At 37.5% G+C, this 19,358-nt stretch overlaps 1 protein-coding gene across 2 annotated transcripts in view; it reads left to right on the plus strand.

Annotated features, from left to right (window-relative positions):
• The window catches only part of PRKG1 (protein kinase cGMP-dependent 1), a 1,391,770-nt gene that overhangs the window by 439,233 nt on the left and 933,179 nt on the right, over positions 1-19,358 (plus strand). The window lies entirely within an intron of this gene.

Below are 19,358 nucleotides of genomic sequence, written 5' to 3' on the forward strand. Positions count from 1 at the left end.
GTTCTAAGCTGAATGAGGTTGTTGAAAGCAGCAAAAAGTATTTTAACACATGGATGTGCAAACTTTAAAATGTTTAGCTGAGCTGCAGTATCCTAGAAAACAAGAGTGGAGGGCTACTGAACCTGGCAGACACAATTACTAAGGCCATAACTATTTTAGAGAACGGCATTGGGTCCTCTCTGGGGCTAAGAAGTAGAAGCCCAGGGTCATGATTTAACACCAAAATCACAATCCAAAGGGCAGTTTTCATGCAGACATTATGGCAAACATTATTGGTTGGTGTCACAGAGACATTATACACATAGCAGGAGTTGCTTTATATCGTTTTGGGGGTGAACGTAACATTTTTCATTATTCAAATATCTTATATAAGTATTTCTAGTAAAGAAGTATTTTTATTCTAATAGGAAACAACAGTAGTTTAGTTATAAAAATTCTATTTTTTCACATATGCTTGCAATTTGACCCAATTGGAAAATTAGAGTGTTGTGATTTTTATCACAGTGTTTTCATATTTCTGTCCTCTAAACTATAATCTTAAAGTGTCATGAGAAATAAGGGGCTTTATTTTAAACTTAAATAGGCTAGTATATAGCACAGGTGTGGTAGGTATGGCAATGACTGTTTCCGAGGAAGTGAAGCTAGAGGGAGAGAGTGAGCAGTAAACCCAGAGGAATCTTATGTAAAAGAATTGAGGGACCAGTGAAACAAAACAAGATTTTAGTGGTAACCATGGCAACCTCCACTAATAAGGAAGAACATTAAGCTTTCTGGTCATTATTGTTATTATATTTTAACATTTATTGACTGACTGCCTGTACGGGACTAGGGCTAACCAATTTTTTCTCAGGAGGAACAGATAAGTGGAGATATTTTCCCGAAGGGGAAACCAGTGGGTTTTAAGAGGGTTAAATTAAATAGGCACTATCAGATGACAAAGGGATGCTGAGTTCTCTCTTTTGCAGTGGAGACATTTTTAAAATTTAGAGACTATATTACATAAGGAATAGTGCAGTGACATTTACGCCAGAGGCATCTGACAGGTAAAAGGATATATGATAAAAATCAGTGATGTGGAATAAAAGAAATCAAAGGTTAGATTTAAAATTAATTAGTTCTTGTTCACGGAGAGAGCCTATTATATATATACATGTATATTTTAAATATGTATGTATATATATTTGCCAGCCATCTTTTTGTGGAGTCTTTGGGCAAGATTTGTTACTGCAGCAGCATAATTAAGGCTCTATGCTATCAAAGAGAAGCACAAATATTTAGATACACCACCTTCTGAGCTAAATTTATTCTTCTTGATACCCAGATATAAGAGCAAAATTGTTACAAAACAAAAGCACAGCAGCAAACAAGAGAACTTAAAGTCTTGTCCAACCTCCTGAGATGGCTGGGGCCATAGTAGCAGGGTGTGCAGAAAGGGACATGGAGTAGTAGTTTTTAAGTGTAGCATTAGCTTAGGTTGTTTGCACAATGAAAACTGCTAGAATTATCAGATCTGCCTCAGTAGAACCCTTCCCTGGATCTGGAGTTCTCAAATGAACCATCTGGCTATCTGATTAAAATGAGGATTTTGATTCCGTTAAGTCTGGGTGGGACCAGATATTCTGCATTTCTAACCAACTCCCAAACAACTCCTGAATGGCTGGTGGGTTGAGGACTTACTTTAAATTGTAATGCCCAAACTTGGCTGCACAGTAAATAATTTTGTGACCTCTAAAACATCCTGCTACCCAGGCCACACTTTCAGACCTCCAGGAATAGGATCCAGGCCACCCCCATTTTAAAGCCCTTTACTGTCTCCCCCCCCCCCCCACAAACCCACCCAGCTGATTCCAAATTGCAGCCAGGGCTGAGAATCACTGTCGCCTCTGTACAAATGTGAACCTCAGGCGTATTTATTCTTGCACTTGAAAAAAAATGGGAAAATCTCACGTAAAACCCATATTGCTCTTTGAAAAGGCGGCCGTAGAGCTGCATTTGCATGTGGCTGTGGTCTTTGGAGGGGGATGTTCTCCAAGTCACCACTGCCTGGCCAGCTGCTTCCCACCTTGGTGACTACTCTTAAATGGAAGATTTGTTATACTATTCTTCCTTTCAGTTAGTCCTTCAAGTCTCACACATGGCAGGGGTGTGAGATTGCATTGCCCACACACTATTGAAATGCCGACCTGGAAAAGCATTTTGTGTTGGAGCCAGAAGTTGAATTTTGGTTTGATTCTGCCACTTACTGATGTATTGATATTGAACAAGTCACTTCACTTCTCTGGACCTCAGTTTTCCTCATTTGTAAATTCACACAATTCAGAGTTTGTCCATTGAGGCTGGCAGAACAGGCCACTATTACTCACTCACTCAGCAAGCTTTTATTGGGTGTCACTCTGTGCACTTTTCTGTGCATTTTCATATGGAGAAGAGGAAATAAAAAGGCAAGTACTCACTCAGCAAGCTTTTATTGGGTGTCACTCTGTGCACTTTTCTGTGCACTTTCGTATGGAGAAGAGGAAATAAAAAGGCAAGTTCAATTCATCTACATAGCAGGGCTCCAAGGGCTTGGAAAGTCTTCAGGAAGGAAAGAGGAAGGGTATGGTCATACACCTTCACTTACTCAAACAGTCCACGGTGGGCTTGGTGTTCTGGTGGGATTATTGATCTCACAGGTCCACTGGCAAAAGTGTTCTAGATTGGTTGAGAAATCATATGGGCTCCCTGGCTAGGAGAGAATGGCAACACGAGGTTCCGCTAGGGAAGAGGAGTCTGTGGGATGCCACAGCTGAGGTGAACCCTGGACATTCCGCGTGAAAGTAAAGAACAGGAGAAAAGCGGTACCGGCACTGATAGAGGGCGAGCTGCCAGTTCCGACCAGTCTGCCCCCAGTTTCCCAGAAAAGTTCTCCTGAGCAAACCCAACCTCTGAGGCAGCTCCACCAAGAAGAGCAGAATGAATTTGACTACAGTTAAGTGACTTTTCACACACCCTGTCACCTCCAACTTGAGCAGCCCTAACAGCACGAGTGGCAGTGATTGTGGTCCATTTCTATTCTCTGGTTTCTGTCCTTTTCCATTTTGAATCTTGTCCATTCCCAAACTTCTGTCTGGGATTCTAATGCTAAAATTCCCCTACCCTTCTTTTCGGGCTGCTTTTAAACCCCTTATGACCTGGTGCTTCAAAGGGCCACATGCACGCCTGCTGCTGCCATCTAGTGGAAGTATTGTGATGCCATGACTGTTTATCTTTGATCAGAACTCTGGAATTTGGTTGAAGGGATTATCCAGTCACTGCTTCTGGTTTCACAGATAATGATTGGAAAGTGAAGTGTCCATATACTTAATCTGTATCAAAATAGGTCTTCAGAAAAAGGATTTTAGAAGCTATCTCTAAAAGCACGAATGTACCAGTTCCTTATGCATAGATGCTGAACAGTATTTCCTTGAAGAGTGAATAAATTGATGAGGACACAGAGGAAAGAATATTCATACCCTTATTCAAGCAGAATTGTAATTCTCTTGTCCAATAAATGGTGGCATCTTACTTCTCTCCATATGAAGAATAGATTCTCGAAAGTCCTACTAACTTGATTAACATAGAAAATCTTGACACATAGCATGTCTGACTTTGGCCTGGGCTGTAGTCATTACATGATCTTTATTTCTTAATAGCCCCAGAGTTGCAGACTGAGAATGTACCCTCTATTCTTCTTCTTTCAGTTATCTATTTAAAGATTTACCATCCTTCTAATAATGCTGACCAAGAAATACTTGCTTTCTTCAAAATTTTTTGTCCTTGTTCCTCCCTTTTCCACAAATAGCCATCAATTCCATCTCCTTTTCCCTATTTCTGATTCGTTCTAAAGATTTTTATTTCCAGAATCCTTCCCCCAAAACCTTCTATTCACTCTAAAGATTCATAGTGGTTCTCTTCTACTTAAGTAATTCAAATCGACTGAATTTATCTCTTAACTTTTGAGAAAGTATTCCTTTTAATAGAGTCAAATATATGGTAATTAAAGAGTTAATAAAATAAGGCTATTTCATAAAGTCTTTAACAGTTATAAGCTTCCCAATATTTGAACTTTCCTGCGAATTTCTCTGGAAGACTAAGAAGTATATTTTAGGATAACGAGTTTACAAAGGTAATCAGAATATTTAATGTTCTGTAATTATTTTTTATTTATGTTACATTGGCCAAAAATGGATACTAGAAATGAATCAACAGTAGTTTTATGCACGATAAAAATGGCAGAAATTGAACTATGACCATTATAATAAATTATACCACCGTATTATGTTTGCTACATTTTGAGCTGTGCCACTATTTCCATTCTGCATTTGTCCTGAAAAAATTACAAAGACTCTTCTGGTGCTTTGGGTATACCCTTATAGTACCTGAACTGAAATATCAAACTGCAGATATTTTGAAACCTTGGCATTTTATTGTTGCAAAGAGCTGAAAATGAAACATATTTCACCCATCTTTATTTTACCATAGAAAAGTCTGAAGCCAAGAGAAACAAAGTATTTACTAGGTCACATAGTTCCATCTAAACCAGATTTGAATGCACTTCTCTTTGGAACATACTAGAGTGTCATTAATTTCATTTATAAACATGTACACTTATTCATATTATCCCTTATTATATGTATTTTGTAATTTTCATCTTGTTTATGAATTGCAGATCTTTCAAACAATATCTTTCTAATATTTCCCCAGAAGAAATATAGGAAATTATGGTATTAAAAAATTGAGATACCTATGTTAAAATTACTTCAGCTCTTCCTTAAAAGTAACAGCCCTCTGAAAATATTCCTTTGGAGAGCAGTATTCATTAGATCCATGACACTATATTTATAACATGTTGCTACATGGATAGTCTGTCATCTTCCACAAAATATTTAAATCAGAATAACTATAGAATGAATAAATGGGACCCAATATGATCCTATTGCCATTAATAAGTAGTGAAAAGGCCCACGTTTCCCACATCTATTTTAATGTGTTCATATTTCAAGTGTGCTTTAAGATAAGACCAGATTGCTTTTCTTTTCTTTTTCTTTATTATTTTTTTATACATTAGTCACAGCCAATGGGTGTTTTTAACAATACCAAGGATTACTTTCCTCCTGTAATACTTTAGAAAGATTTTTTTTCCTGCCGTTTTGTTAGATAGCAATTCAATAACAGATTACTTAAGAATGAGGATGTGGATTTTTAAAATGATTTTCTGTTGATTCTTTAATATTCTGGTTATCTCTTTAAATTTTAAAACACAATACCTCCCTCCCTTTCTTCCTTCCTTCCATAATTCATCAAACACTTGTCCTGGCCCCTGCTACATGTCAGGCATTTTTTGGATGCTTTAGTGCTTGTGATTTAGGAAAGATTATATTGCAGATGTTACTCTCATATGTTTAACTTCCAGAAGTGTATGTCAAATTCATGATATTTTGAAAGTCTATACATTATTTTTCTTCGATCTTTACCATAATTTCTTAAAGATTACCTTCATAGCTTGTGCTTCATTAAATTATTCCAGTAGTGAAGAAAACTCATACATACTCTGCAAGCAATATTTCTTCTCCCATGTAACTACTGCTATCCTTTATAAACTATTGCTGCATTATTTCACATCGTTGCATTTATCCAAATGAGATAGATACTGTCTTAGGATCAAAAGGTGACATTGAGGAAGAGGTTTACTTTATTTGCTTTAATTTTGACGAGCACCAGCAACAGTATTCCTATTCACTAACTAGGAGGCTGATTTAATGGACAAGTTGCTGTCTCTGCCCTTTTTGGAAACCACAGCAGGCAGGCCTAGCTTGGGGTTCATTAGAGTCTGGTAGAATAACAGCAGACTGGAAAGCAGCTATAAATGATCAGAACCAGACCTTCACGAGCTTCAGCTTCTGCCAAGCCCAGCATGGCTCCAAATACTTTCTGGATTCCAAAGAAAACATGCCAGCCTTATACCTGCTGATCATGGGACATAGGCAGGGTATGTTTCTGGCTTTAAGGTTTTAGAGGAAATGCCTATCACTTGTACAATCACTCCTTTTGTCTTGCTTCCGTATCACCACAGAAAGTGATGCTTAAGCTGGTTGTGTTTGTCCATGCAATTCTAATGATGCTTCTCAATTTTCTTAAAGCTTTCAGGATAAATCTGCATTTTAAATGTAACAGGGTACATGGTACTATCTATTTCTAGCTTTATTTCCTGCTCCTCAACTTTGTACATTTGATACAAAGACCAATTTTCTTATTGTTTCCCGTTTGCATGGATAGAATCATTAATATTAAATGGGGAAGGGGATTTAGAATCATCTTCTACAAGAATCCCTTGTTTTATAGATGAAGAAATAGTTGAGCAGGGTCAGAGTCACTGGCTTAGGGTTAGGTGGGTAGTCAGGCATTTTTCTGGGCAGCAGGGGCATAGAGATGAATTAGACAGAGCCCTTTCTGTACACAGCAATTAGAGATAGTCAATGACAGGACAGACATACATCTGGTTTGTAGTGTGTGTGTTCAAAGTGACCACTGGGTCATAAGCATAAGTGGGCTAGCTCCATGTCCAAGCAAAACCCACACTCCTTCCTCTATGCTCAATCTCCTTATCTTTGTTCTCTTCTTGATATGGCCTCATGGAAGCTTTCTGTCCATTCCACAGAGCATGGACCACCTCTATGTTTGGCATTCTGCTCCCCACACCTGGCATAGTACATGACAGACATTAGGTGCTCAGTAAATATCCACTAAAGGATTAAGTTAATTAGAAAGATGAAAGTACATTGGAAATGATGATGATGATGACAGAGAGCAAATGGTAGAAATATAAAAAATTAGATATTATTATAATAAGTATACACTGGATAGTATCCACTAACCTCTTTATAATTAGGCTAAAATTATAGGTCCTTAATCTCCAATTAAATAGACAAAGTAGGTGAGGAGTACTCTGAATTCATTTCCATTCCTGAAAGTCAACAAAAATATATGTCAACTAATATTTTGGGGAGTTTTTTTTTTTTTTTTCATGTATTCTCATTCCATGCAGGTATAAAAATGCAGGTGACTTGTTAATAGGAGGACTTAGAGTAAACAGGCTGGGGAAAAGAGAAGGCAAATAGGTGGTCACCTAAACATTTGTATTATTTTTTCTCAGCATTTCCATTCTCCTTTGTGATTCTCACCTTTCATTTCTCCCTATCTTGCCACATTTCAATATTTGTCTTGTGTTTGCTTAGCTTTTTGGTTGGTTGTTTTTAAACCCTGCTTAGAATATTTTCTCCTGTGTTCCTAATCCTGCATAGTCAGGTCCTATGGATTTCAGAATGCCATTGGCCCTTTATTTCCCCACAGTTATTATCTCCAAGAATAAATTAATTTGAGAATCTACGGTTGTTTTCATCCAAAATCCAGTTGCAAAGTAAAAACAAACAGAAAGCAGAGAGAGAGAAAGATAGAGGGGGATGGGTAGCCAAACCTGCAGCTATACAGTGCCATGTGGACAAAAGCAAACAACGAATCTTCCTTGGGACATTTTGACATTGTAGAGGCCTAACCAATAGCCACCTGCAGACTAGTAAAATTCCTCACCTTGATCAGCAAAGGTAAAAAGGAAGCATTTAGCAATAAAAACATCAAACATGATTTGTACAGGGCAAACCTGTAGAGCTCCTTCCAAAGTCTTTTTTTCATACATTCATCATCATGCTTTATTCCACATAACTCTGTGTCCCAGTTCATATCTGGTTGATGGAGTAGATCTGTGACAAAGATGCCACCAGCTAAAGGCTGCCCTGTGGCCTATAAGGCATCTGGTAGCAAGTCCTCCTCCCAGTAGTGGCATACCATTCTCGGTGCTGTTTAGAGCCTTCTAGTGAGAGTGTGATGCGTAGGCCAGCAGCATCAGTTTTACCTACGAGACTCTCCAGCCCCAGTCCAGACTTTCTGAATCAAAGCCTGTGTTTCTCCATGACTCTCAACTGATTAATATGGTCATTAAATGTTGAGATATACTGTACTATAGGACTCAACCACATCCTATTTTTTAAGACATCTGGCGTGAAACAGAGAATGTCACAAATGCCATGCGCGGTAGAAGTAAGAGGCCATGTGTCAGTGAAAATTTTGAGTTAATGAAATCCATGAAGTGCAATGAATGAGAAAAATTCCATTAGCTGGTGGACAGGGCACAATAAAAGGAAGAACAGAGAAAATAAATGTACATGCATTAAAACAGAGGAACAAAGGACAACTTCTTTGAGAAAGATCAATTCTAAATTTGATGTTGGGTTACAGCTGCTTTCTTACTGCTAGAACTTCTATTGTATCTTGAATACACATGTATTCCTGTTTTCCATGTGACCTGTTTGTGCAACTTCTAAAACTACTGCTCTTGTTTCTTACTTTCCTGGAAAATGGCAGCAAGTTTGCATTAGCTGAGGCAAATTAGATGTATCTCTTTTCCTGGAAATCTAAGAACAAACAAAATAAAACAAAAACACACAAACACATCATTCTAAAGGACTATAATTCTTGAACTCCTATTTCTAAGTCTGGTGTCTTGTTATTCTGGAAAAGTTTTAGCTTCTTGGAAAGATGAACTTAAATACCATTTATGTCTTCATCAATTCTTGATGAAGCTATGAATAAGAGGTATGAGGAATTATAGATTGGAAGAATTAGAAGCTTGGCAACTTGTCTCCCCAAAAAATAAATGAAAAAGATAAAATAAAATTGGAAACACAGCCATTTTGAGTGTCTGGAAATTGGCCAAAGGAATTTGACAATTTGAGAAGTGTTTATTAAAGGAAAACTATGGAACCTCACTTAAGAGTAGGAATCTTGAGGTTTTCCCTAAGGCTGCTTTCATTCCCTCTAGATACTTCAGTATGGTAATTCTACCATTGCAGGTTAAGATGTAAAAACTGGTACTTTGCTGCCAGAGTGCTGATTTGATTTGGAACAGAGAGTGATAAAACTACATGCTCTGTCCATTGTCAGAAACATTAGAGATATACATAGCAAATCGACAGAGAAAGCCATTATTGAATATAGTCAGAGTTGTCATTCTGATAGGGGCAAGCAAGAGGATGGTGGATTAGCTAAAAATTGAACAGTGATATCTAGTGAACGAGACAACCATAGTATGCCTTGATAAGCTCCTACAAATCCCTTGAAGGTCTAGAATCCTGCACTTATTTGCAAGTTTGCACACACAGTCAGGAGAAATGCAGAAGTCTTAACTATCTATATAACTCTAGCTGAACCTAAGACCATGTGCAATGCAGAGGAGATACAGTGGGTCCAATAGAAAGTAAAAGCTGTGGCAGACTTCAACTGCTAGAACTTTGAATGTATCCCCCAACCCACACAGATCCTTGTCAAAGGTAGAATATTTTACTGGATCAGTATAGTTGAACACAACCTCTGATCAGTCACTGGTTGACCACTAGGCTATTCTGACACTGCAGTGATGACTAGGAAGCCAGATTTAAAAATAAAAACAAGATTTTAAAAAGCAAGTGAAGATATCAATAGCTATAGATTTGGGGAAGACAGACACCACAGAATTAGTTCTGGCACATTACTAAGGAGATAAAAAAACACAAAAAATAATATCAAAGCTGCAAAGAGAACAACTCCCAGAGTGGGCAGGGTGGAATCAGAATTCAGAGTTGCTTCAATATATTACCTAAAGTGTCTAGTTTTCATAAACATTAGAAATCATGAAACATGCCAAGAAACAGAAAAATAGAACTCAGGAAAAAAAACAACAGAGAGCTAAAAGAAATCATGTTTAAAGAATTTAAGATTGACAATGCTTGCCTGTGTAAATTTATGGCTTACTGTCAAAGCTTTGTTCTTGGCTGCATGTTGAAAATGTCATTAAAATTAATAGAGGAGATAAAAAAAAAAGAATGTAAGCATGATGCCCATGACTTATCAAATAGACAATATTTTTAAAAGGCATATAAGAACTAAATGGAAACTCTGGATTTCAAAACACAATACCTAAAATGAAGAATTTTTTAGAGGAGCTTGACAGCAGGTTCAGAATGTCAGAAGAAAGAATCAGTGAACTTAAGAGAGATCAATAGAAATTATTCATTCTGACGAAGATAAAAAAACAAAAAGACTATTGAACAATGAACAGAGTCTTAGAGACCTTCAGGACACCATTAAACATATCAACACACACATGATAGGATTCTCAGAAAGAAAGGAGAGAAGGGTGAATAAAAAATATTTTTAAGAACTAAAGTTATAAACTTCATAAATTTGATTTAAAAAAAAAATGAATCTATAGATCCAAGAATTTCAACAAACTCCAGGTAAAATAAACACAAGGAACTCCACACCTGGATACATGTAGTCAGAAGTGTTTAAATACAAATACAAAGAGAAAATCTTGAAAACAGGAAGACAAAAACATCATGTGTGATGAGGGACAAACAATATGATTAACAGTATACTACTTATCAGAAACAACAGAAACTGTAAGGGAGTAGGATGCAATGAAAAGTTCTCAAAGAAAAAAAAATTAAACTGTCCAACAAGGATTCTATATCCAGCAAAACTGTCCCTCTGAAATGCAGGTGAGAGGACTTCCGGGGATAATGGAGGAGTAGGGAGCTCCAGGACTCAGTCCTTCCACCAAAACCACTGTTAAACAGGCAGGACCTCTTGGAAACAACTATTTTGAAATGTCAGAGGCCAGAAGAATTCTGTGTAGCATCCAGGAAAAGGTAGGAGGGAGAGGTTGATAAATTATGATAAAGAACCATACATTGCGCTATTCTGGAATGCCACCATGGGATCCAGTCACTGGCAAGCTGTTACTGACAGAAAGGGTCATAAAATTCCTCTTCCCCAAGAACAGGACTGTGCATGGCCAATCACTGATCATGGCTTTTGGTTTTTTTGTTTGTTTGTTTGTTTTTTAAAGATTTATTTATTTAATTTCCCCCCCTCCCCTGGTTGTCTGTTCTTGGTGTCTATTTGCTGCGTCTTGTTTCTTTGTCCGCTTCTGTTGTCGTCAGCGGCACGGGAAGTGTGGGCGGCGCCATTCCTGGGCAGGCTGCTCTTTCTTTTCACACTGGGCGGCTTTCCTCACGGGCGCACTCCTTGCGCGTGGGGCTCCCCTACGCGGGGGACACCCTTGCGTGGCACGGCACTCCTTGTGCGCATCAGCGCTGCACATGGCCAGCTCCACACAGGTCAAGGAGGCCCGGGGTTTGAACCGCGGACCTCCCATATGGTAGACGGACACCCTAACCACTGGGCCAAAGTCCGTTTCCCTGATCATGGCTTTTGATTAGTGAATTCTGATTGATGAGTCCCAGCTCCAAGGACAGCTACTGTTTCAGCTTGCTCTGGACAAAGCTGGCAGCAGCCATTGTTTCAACCCTTCCTGGACAGGGACGGAGGTGACTGAGATTTAAATATGCAGGGCTTCCTCAGAGCCAAGGGGGAAGGTTAGCTGAAGGCCTTCATTTGCTGGGCAGGCCAGGAAAGCTCAGCTTTGGGAAACCATTAGAGAAGTTTTAGGCACCCTTCCTGATGTCTCCCGAGGCATTTTGGAGCTAGTTTTTTCCCCCTTTGAGAACTAAAGCTCCAAAAAATCTCTGTCTTATCATGGGATGGTTATAAAACCAGGAAACAAACATCCCAGGGAGTAAATACCAGAGTTAGCACTTTAAAATATTAACATGTACAGTGTGCAACAAAAGAGTATAGGACAAAGAAAGAGGAAATGATGACAATCCAAAGGAAGAAGATAAAAATACAGACAACACCAACAAAGAAGATGAGAATGTGTAGATACCAAACAAAGCCTTTAAAGAAATGATCTTAAAAATGTTTAAGGAGATGAAATAAAGAGATGAGGTAAAGAGAAAGAACTACAGTGTATCAGAAAAACAATGAATGAAAAATATGAGAGGCTAAGTAAAGAGACAGAAATTTTAAAAAGGAACCAAACAGAACTACTGGAGTGAAAGAACACAATGACTAAAGTGAAAAATGCCCAGGAAGGTTTCAAGAGCAGAATGGAGCTGGCAGAAGAAAGAATCAATGAACCTGAAGACAAGCACTTGAAATGAGTCTGACTGAGGAACAGAAAGAAAAAAGGAAATATTAAAAGCAAAAAATTTCCCAAGATTGCTATGGGACAGTATTCAGCATGCCAATATATGTGTTATGGGAGTCCTAGGAGGAGAAGAAAGAGAAAGGGGCAGAAGGAATAGTCAAAGAAATAATGACAGAGAATTTCCTAAACATAGCAAAAGACATGACCACACACATCCAAGAAGCTCAGAGAACACCAAATAGGATATATATGAAGGAAAATACACCCTGTCGTCTATTGATTACACTACTATCAAATGCAAAAGACCAGGAGAAGAAACTGAGAAGACAGCCACATGACAACAGAGACAGAGATTACAGCAGTGCCAAGAATCCCAAGGATGGCCAGCAACCATCACAAGCCAAAAGAGGATTTCCTTCTAAGCTCCTGACACCAGTCTCCAAGTTTTAATGTGAATGCAAGACAATGACAACTGTATCATGCCTGCCACCTGGCCAAAAGCTATCCTGTAATCATTGATGTTGAAATGTGCAGAGAAAACAAGTGCCTCTTAGACCACCTAAACCAACTGTGTTTATCTCAGGTGTTTTTGTCCAGATGATAACACTTCCCACTGACCGCCATGTCGGTGGTGCCCCGGAAGCCCCTCACCTCCAAGGATAAGCATCCTTCCCCAAGGATCCAGCACATCCAACAGCCTCGCAAGTGAACCAGTGCCTTATGGCAGCACTCTGGGTGCTCTGACATTTGATATTTACCCAGCAAAAGACTAGCATCTTCTTCAAAATACCACTCTACTGGGAGATCTAAGGCAAAGCACAGTGCTTCTTCCTTTGCCTTAAGTCTCCATATTTATAGAAATGAATCAAACCCGGAACCTTGTTTACATACAGTCCTGGTTGGATGTCATTCAAGGCTCATATTTTCCCATATCTTCCCCCACAGTTCGATATAGAGTTGGTACGATCAAAATTTGCCAAGACCTTAGTAAAACGGCATTGTTAAAACTTTAGCTTTAGTTCTGTTTCAGTAATTGCCTTAAGTTTATACTTTTCATTTTAAAAACAATAGGGTACAAACTTGAAAGGAAAGATTCAGGTTAGAGAAAAAGCTTAATCATTTCAAGTTTCTTAAAAATAGGACAATAGTTTTAACACCTACTGGAGAGTAAGAAATAAGAGAGTTAATTAAAATTACAGGTTTGGGGAAGGGATGCAGGAAAGGCTTTAAAACAAGTCACAGCTACACTGAATTTCCACCCCTGGTGTTGCCTGCAAGGGTGACATTCACTGGAAGCATAAGGAAAGCCCACACCTTCGAAGTGGTTCTTTTATTCCAGGAATCATCTTGCTGCCAAATCAGGATTTAGGCTATTGGCTCAAAGGGAGTACTTCCGAACAAGGTCTCTTGGGATGAGTCCCAGAGTCCAAGGTTGCCTTGTTATGGCAGAAGGGCTCCACCTAGGAAATGGGGGATGGATTTGTTTTTCCATAAGTCACCACTAGAGGAGCAATTGGCTCCTTGAAATGATCACTGACCAGGTTAGAGAAAGAGATGCCTAGCTAATTCTGCAACTTGAGCAAGGGAGTTGAAAACATGTAAAGAGCAGAAAAAATACCTGTTGAGTTTATTAGTAAATCCCTTTTATGTTGCTAGGGACATTAATTTTATTGGCAGATAGAACATTCCATTTTGGCTAGAAAAAGCTGTTTGCCAATAGACTTAACTGTCCAAGATTCCTCTAGTGCTAATTACACAATTGACTGCAGCTGGTTCACTTAGGGACTTCAGGTTGTCCCATGCTATTCTTCACGTTTCCTGCCTAGAGACATTCTAGGTACCTCCAAGGTCTGTGGCTGTAGCATGTCTTACCGAAAAGGCCCAGGGCTCCTTTATTCAGATGCTAGAGCCTTTCAGAGCAAACACTTGTTTCACAGTTTTATTTGCTGCAGGTCAACAGTGGTGCTCTAAATGTCCTCACCACCAGCCTTCTGATCCTATAACCAAGTGCATGTCTGCTGACTGGTAAAAAGTAGATGCAAACCTAAACAGATCTGTCTCTCTTGCCCTCCCCTAAAAGAGAAGCACAGTGCTGTTTCACACTTTAAGGCAATGTTTGGTTTCTTATCTAGTTAACTTACTGGAAGCAGATGTGTAGCTGTCACACCTTTTGTCATCAAATCTCTTGTTTTTCTGTCCCTGAAATGTTGGTGTAAACTGACGCTAGCTTTTGGTAATCCAGGCTTGCCCTCAGCACTCCCGGGAATGCCCCAAGGAAGCAGCCTCATCTGGTGGAATTCTGTGGCTGCGGGAGGGGCTGGCTGCATTAGGCTAGGCCTGAGCAGTCACTTGCACCTTCGGTGCATTGTCATTTTGCAGCCTGGAATGCCATGTTCTACCAAGGTCGCACTGTTTTAGGAACTTTTAGCTCTTCCTAGCCCACATCTGTGGATTCTTGGTCCCTGAATGCAAAATGTTACCTTTGGTGAGACTATCTTTTCTTAGCTTCAAGAATAATAATGATGACAATAATAAAGCTCCTGTATTTATTCCCACCCACCCACCCCCCCAAAAAAATGCAAGGAGAGAGTTCTGAAAACTGCAAGAGAAAAGCAATGGGTTAAATACAAAGGAATCCCAATACGACTGAGTGCCAATATCTCATCAGAAACCATGGAGGCAAGAAGGCAGTGTTCTGAAATACTTTAAGTACGGAAGGAAAACAACTTCCAGCAAAAATTTTATTATCTGTCAAGAGTCTTTTTCAAAAGTGAGGGAGAGAGAGTAAGACATTCTCAGATAAACAAACACTGACTAGACCTACCCTACAAGCTATGCTAAAGGGAATTCTTCAGACTGATAGGAAAGGACACTAGACAGCATTACAAAGTAGCATGAAGAAATAAAGACCTGTGTTAAAGGTACTATTTGAGTAATTATAAATGCCAGTATTTTTGTATTGTATTGTTTGGCATGTAACTCCACTTCTTACTTCCTACAGGTGCTAATTGCAAATACATAAAAAGTAATGATAAATCTAGGATTTTGAATATAAAATATGCAAAGATATAAGTGGGAACAAGTACAAAATATATGGTTAGGGGACAGAGGGGTTTAGGAAAAGTATATGTGAATGCTACTTAATTTGGAATCAAACCAAATGTGATGGTTATATATTTAGGATTTAAATTTTAACCTCATAGTAACCACAAGGAAAATAGATACAAAATATATCTAGATAGAAATAAGAAGGCAGTCAATATAGATACAACACAGAAAAATAAAATAAATATAAAAGTAGGCATTAACAGAAGTAAGGGGAGAAAAAGTATAAGACAAAGGGTAAATAGCAAAATGGCAGAAGAAAGACCTATAATCTCAGTAGTGACCTTCAATGTAAATGGTTAAACTCTCCGGTAGAAAGACTGAGATTGACAAACTGATTAAAAAAAAGCATGACCCAAGTATATGTTGTCTACAAAAGACTCACCTTAAAGTGAAAGGTACCAGTAGGTTCAGGATGAAAAGATGGAAAAAATATGTAATACGCACCTAGATACCAAAAGAGAGCTTGGCAGAATATACTAATATCAGATAAAATAGATTTTAAGTCAAAAACAGTATAAAAGACAAAGAAAATCATTATATACTGATGAAGGGGACAATTCAACAGGAAGCTGTAACAATTATAAGTATATTTGTATGTAATTACAGAGCCCCAAAATATATGAAGCAAATACTAATATATTTGAAGGGAGAAATTAAGGTTCTACATTAATAGTAGGAGACATTAACATACCACTCTCAATAAAGAATAAAGCATTTAGTCAGAAGATCAGTAAGGAAGAATAAGACTTGAATGATACACTAAACCAACTAGATGTAACAGACATATATACAACACTGCACCCAGCATAAACAGAGTACACTTTCTTCTACAGTGCACAAGTATCATTCTCCAGGAAAGACCACATGTTAGGTCACAAAATGAGTCTCAAAATTTTAAAAGTACTGAAATAATGAAATTTATATTTTCTGAACTCAATTGAATGAAACTAAAAATCAATAACAGAGGGAGAAAGGGAAAATTCACAAATGTGTGGAAATTCAACAACATACTCTTAACCAATGGATTCAAGGGAACTTAGTAGCAAAATTAGGAAATATGTTAAGGCAAATGACAGCAAAAGTTATGGGATGCTGTGAAGGCAGTGCCAAGAGAGAAATTTATAGGTATAAATGGTTACATTAAAAAAGAAGAAAGACTTCAATCAGAGACTTAACCTTAAAACTGGAAGAACTAGAAAAAGAACAAACTAAACTCAAAGTGAGCAGAAGAAAGAGTATAACAAATACTAGAGCAGAGATAAATGAAATAGAAAACAAACAACAATAGAATCAACAAAATCAAAAGTTGGTTCTTTGAAAAGATCTACAAAATCGACAGAATGTTAGGTAGGCTGACAAAGAGAAAAAGAGAGAGGATACAATAATGAAATCAGAAATGAAAGGGGGGATATTACTTCCAAACCTGCTGAAATAAAAAAGAACTTTAAGAGGATAGTATGAATAACTGTATGCCTTTAAATAAGATAACCTCGATGAAAAGGACAAATTCTTAGAAACATAAAACTACCTACAATGAGACAAGAAGAAATAGAAGATCTCAGCAAACCAATTGCTAGTAAAGAGATTGGATTATTAATCAAAAACCACCCAAGAAAGAAAAGCCCAGGACCAGATGGCTTCGCAGGGGAGTTCTACTAAACATTCTAAGATTTAAGTCCTATTCTACACAAATGCTTCCAAAAAAGATTGAAGAGAAGGGAATATTCCCTAAATTATTCTATGAGGCTAACCACCCTCATACCAAAGCCAGATAAAGATACCACAAGAAAGGAAAACTACAGATCAATATCTCTTATTAATATAGATGCAAAAATCCTCAACAAAATACTAGCAAACCAAATTCAACAGCATATTAAAAGAATTATGTACCATGATCGAGTGGGATTTACCCTGTTGTGCAAGGTTAGTTCAATTTAAGAAAATCAATTAATGTAATATGCCACATTAACAGAATGAAGGAAAATACCACATGATTATCCCAATTGACCCAGAAAAGGTGTTGAACAAAACATAGCACTCTTTCTTGATAAAAACTCTTAGACCAATAGGAATAGAAGGACACTTTCTCCACATGTTAAAGGGCATGTATGGAAAGCCAACAGCTAACATCCTAATTAATAATGTTAATTATGGTGAAAGACTAAGTTTTCCCTCTAACATCAGGAATAAAACAAGGATACTCACTGTCACCACTGTTATTCAACATTGTGCTAGAAGTTATTGCCAGATCAATTAGCCAAATAAAAAGAAATAAAAGGCATCCAAATTGGAAAGGAAGAAGTAAAATTTTCCCTCTTTGCAGATGGCATGATCATATAAAAAGAAAATCCTGAAATCTCCATAACAAAACTCCTAGTGCTAATAAATGAATTCAGAAAAGTACTGGGCTACAAGATAAACACCCCAAAATAATTAGTGTTTCTATACATAAGCAATGAACTATCAGAACAAGAAAGCAAGAAAAAAGTCCACTCACAGTTACAACTAAAAGAATCAAATATCTAGGAATAAGTCTATCCAAGAATGTAAAGGACATATACACAGAAATCTATAAATTATTGCTATGAGAAATTAAAAAGACCTAAATAAATGGGAAAACACTCTGAGTTCATGGATTGGAAGGTTAAATATCATTAAGATATCAAATTGCCCAATGCAATTTATAGATTCAATGCAATCCCCAACAAAATTCCAACAACTTGCTTTGCAGAAATGGAAAAAAAAACAATCATTAAATTTGTATGGAAGGGCAAAGGTCCCTGAATAGCTAAAGCCATCTTGAAAAGGAAGAATGAAGTTAAAGGACTCACACTTCCAAACCCATTCTAAAATTGACTAAGACGATGACAGCACAAGTCTGTGTAGAAAATGAGAGTCAATGAATGTACACTTTGAATGGATTTACATGGGACTATAAAGCACAGGGAATCCTGTGGTGGAAAATGGACTGTGGTTAATAGAAAAAATTTGAGAATGTTCTCTCTTGAACTATAACAAATATATAATATTAAAATAGGCTGTTAATAATTAGGTGGTTGGGGGGATATACACCAGATATAAGATATGGGCTATAGTTAGTAGTAATATTTTGACAATGCCCTTTCAGAGTTTGTGACAAATGTTTCACAACAATGCAAGGTGTTGGGGTGATTTATGAGAGTACTGTATGATGATATGGATGTTTGTTTTGTAAGTTCACAACTTTTACTATATAGTTATTGTTTATGCATGACCATGTATGAATGATATACTTCAATATTTTTTTAATGAAAGATAAACTTATTACAAAGCCACAGTAATGAAAACAACATGGAACTGGCACAAAGACAGACATATAGACCAATGGAATGGATTTGAGAGCTCAGAAATTAACCCTCATATTTTGAACAACCAAGTTTTGATCAAGGGGGCAAAGACTACTCAATTAAGAAAGAATGGGATCTTCAATAAAAGGTGCTGGGAAAACTGGATCTCCATTTGCAAAAAAAAAGAAGGACCCCGACCTCACACTATATACAAAAATCAACTTGAAATGGATCAAAGACCTAAACATTAGAGCTAGAAATATCAAACTCCTAGAAGCAAATTGGGAAGCATCTTCAGGACCTTGTGTTAGGCAATGACGTCTTAGACTTCATAACCAAAACACAAGCAAATAAAGGAAGAATAAAGAAATGAAACCTCATCAAAATAAAAACCTTTTATTTTTCCCACTTAAAGGACTTTATCATGGAAGTAAAAAGATAACCTACATAATGGGAGAAAATATTTGGAAACCACATATCGGATAAAGGATTAATATCCAGAATATTTAAGGAAATCATTAAACTAAACTAAATAAACAAATAAACAACCCAGTTTAAAAATGGTCAAAAGACTTGAGCAGACATCTTGCCAAAGAAGATATACAAATGCTCAGAAAGCACATGAAAAAATGCTCAATATCATTACCCATCACAGAAATGCAAATCAAAACCACAGTGAAAAACCATTTCACACTCAATAGAATGGCTGCTATTTTTTTAAAAAAGGAAAATGACAACTGTTGGAGAGGATGCGGAAAAATAGGAATACTCATTCATTGCTGGTGGCAATATAAAATGGTGCAGCCACTGTGGAAGACATT

The sequence above is a fragment of the Dasypus novemcinctus genome, chromosome 6 (assembly GCF_030445035.2).
Source record: "Dasypus novemcinctus isolate mDasNov1 chromosome 6, mDasNov1.1.hap2, whole genome shotgun sequence".
Classification (NCBI taxonomy): domain Eukaryota; kingdom Metazoa; phylum Chordata; class Mammalia; order Cingulata; family Dasypodidae; genus Dasypus; species Dasypus novemcinctus.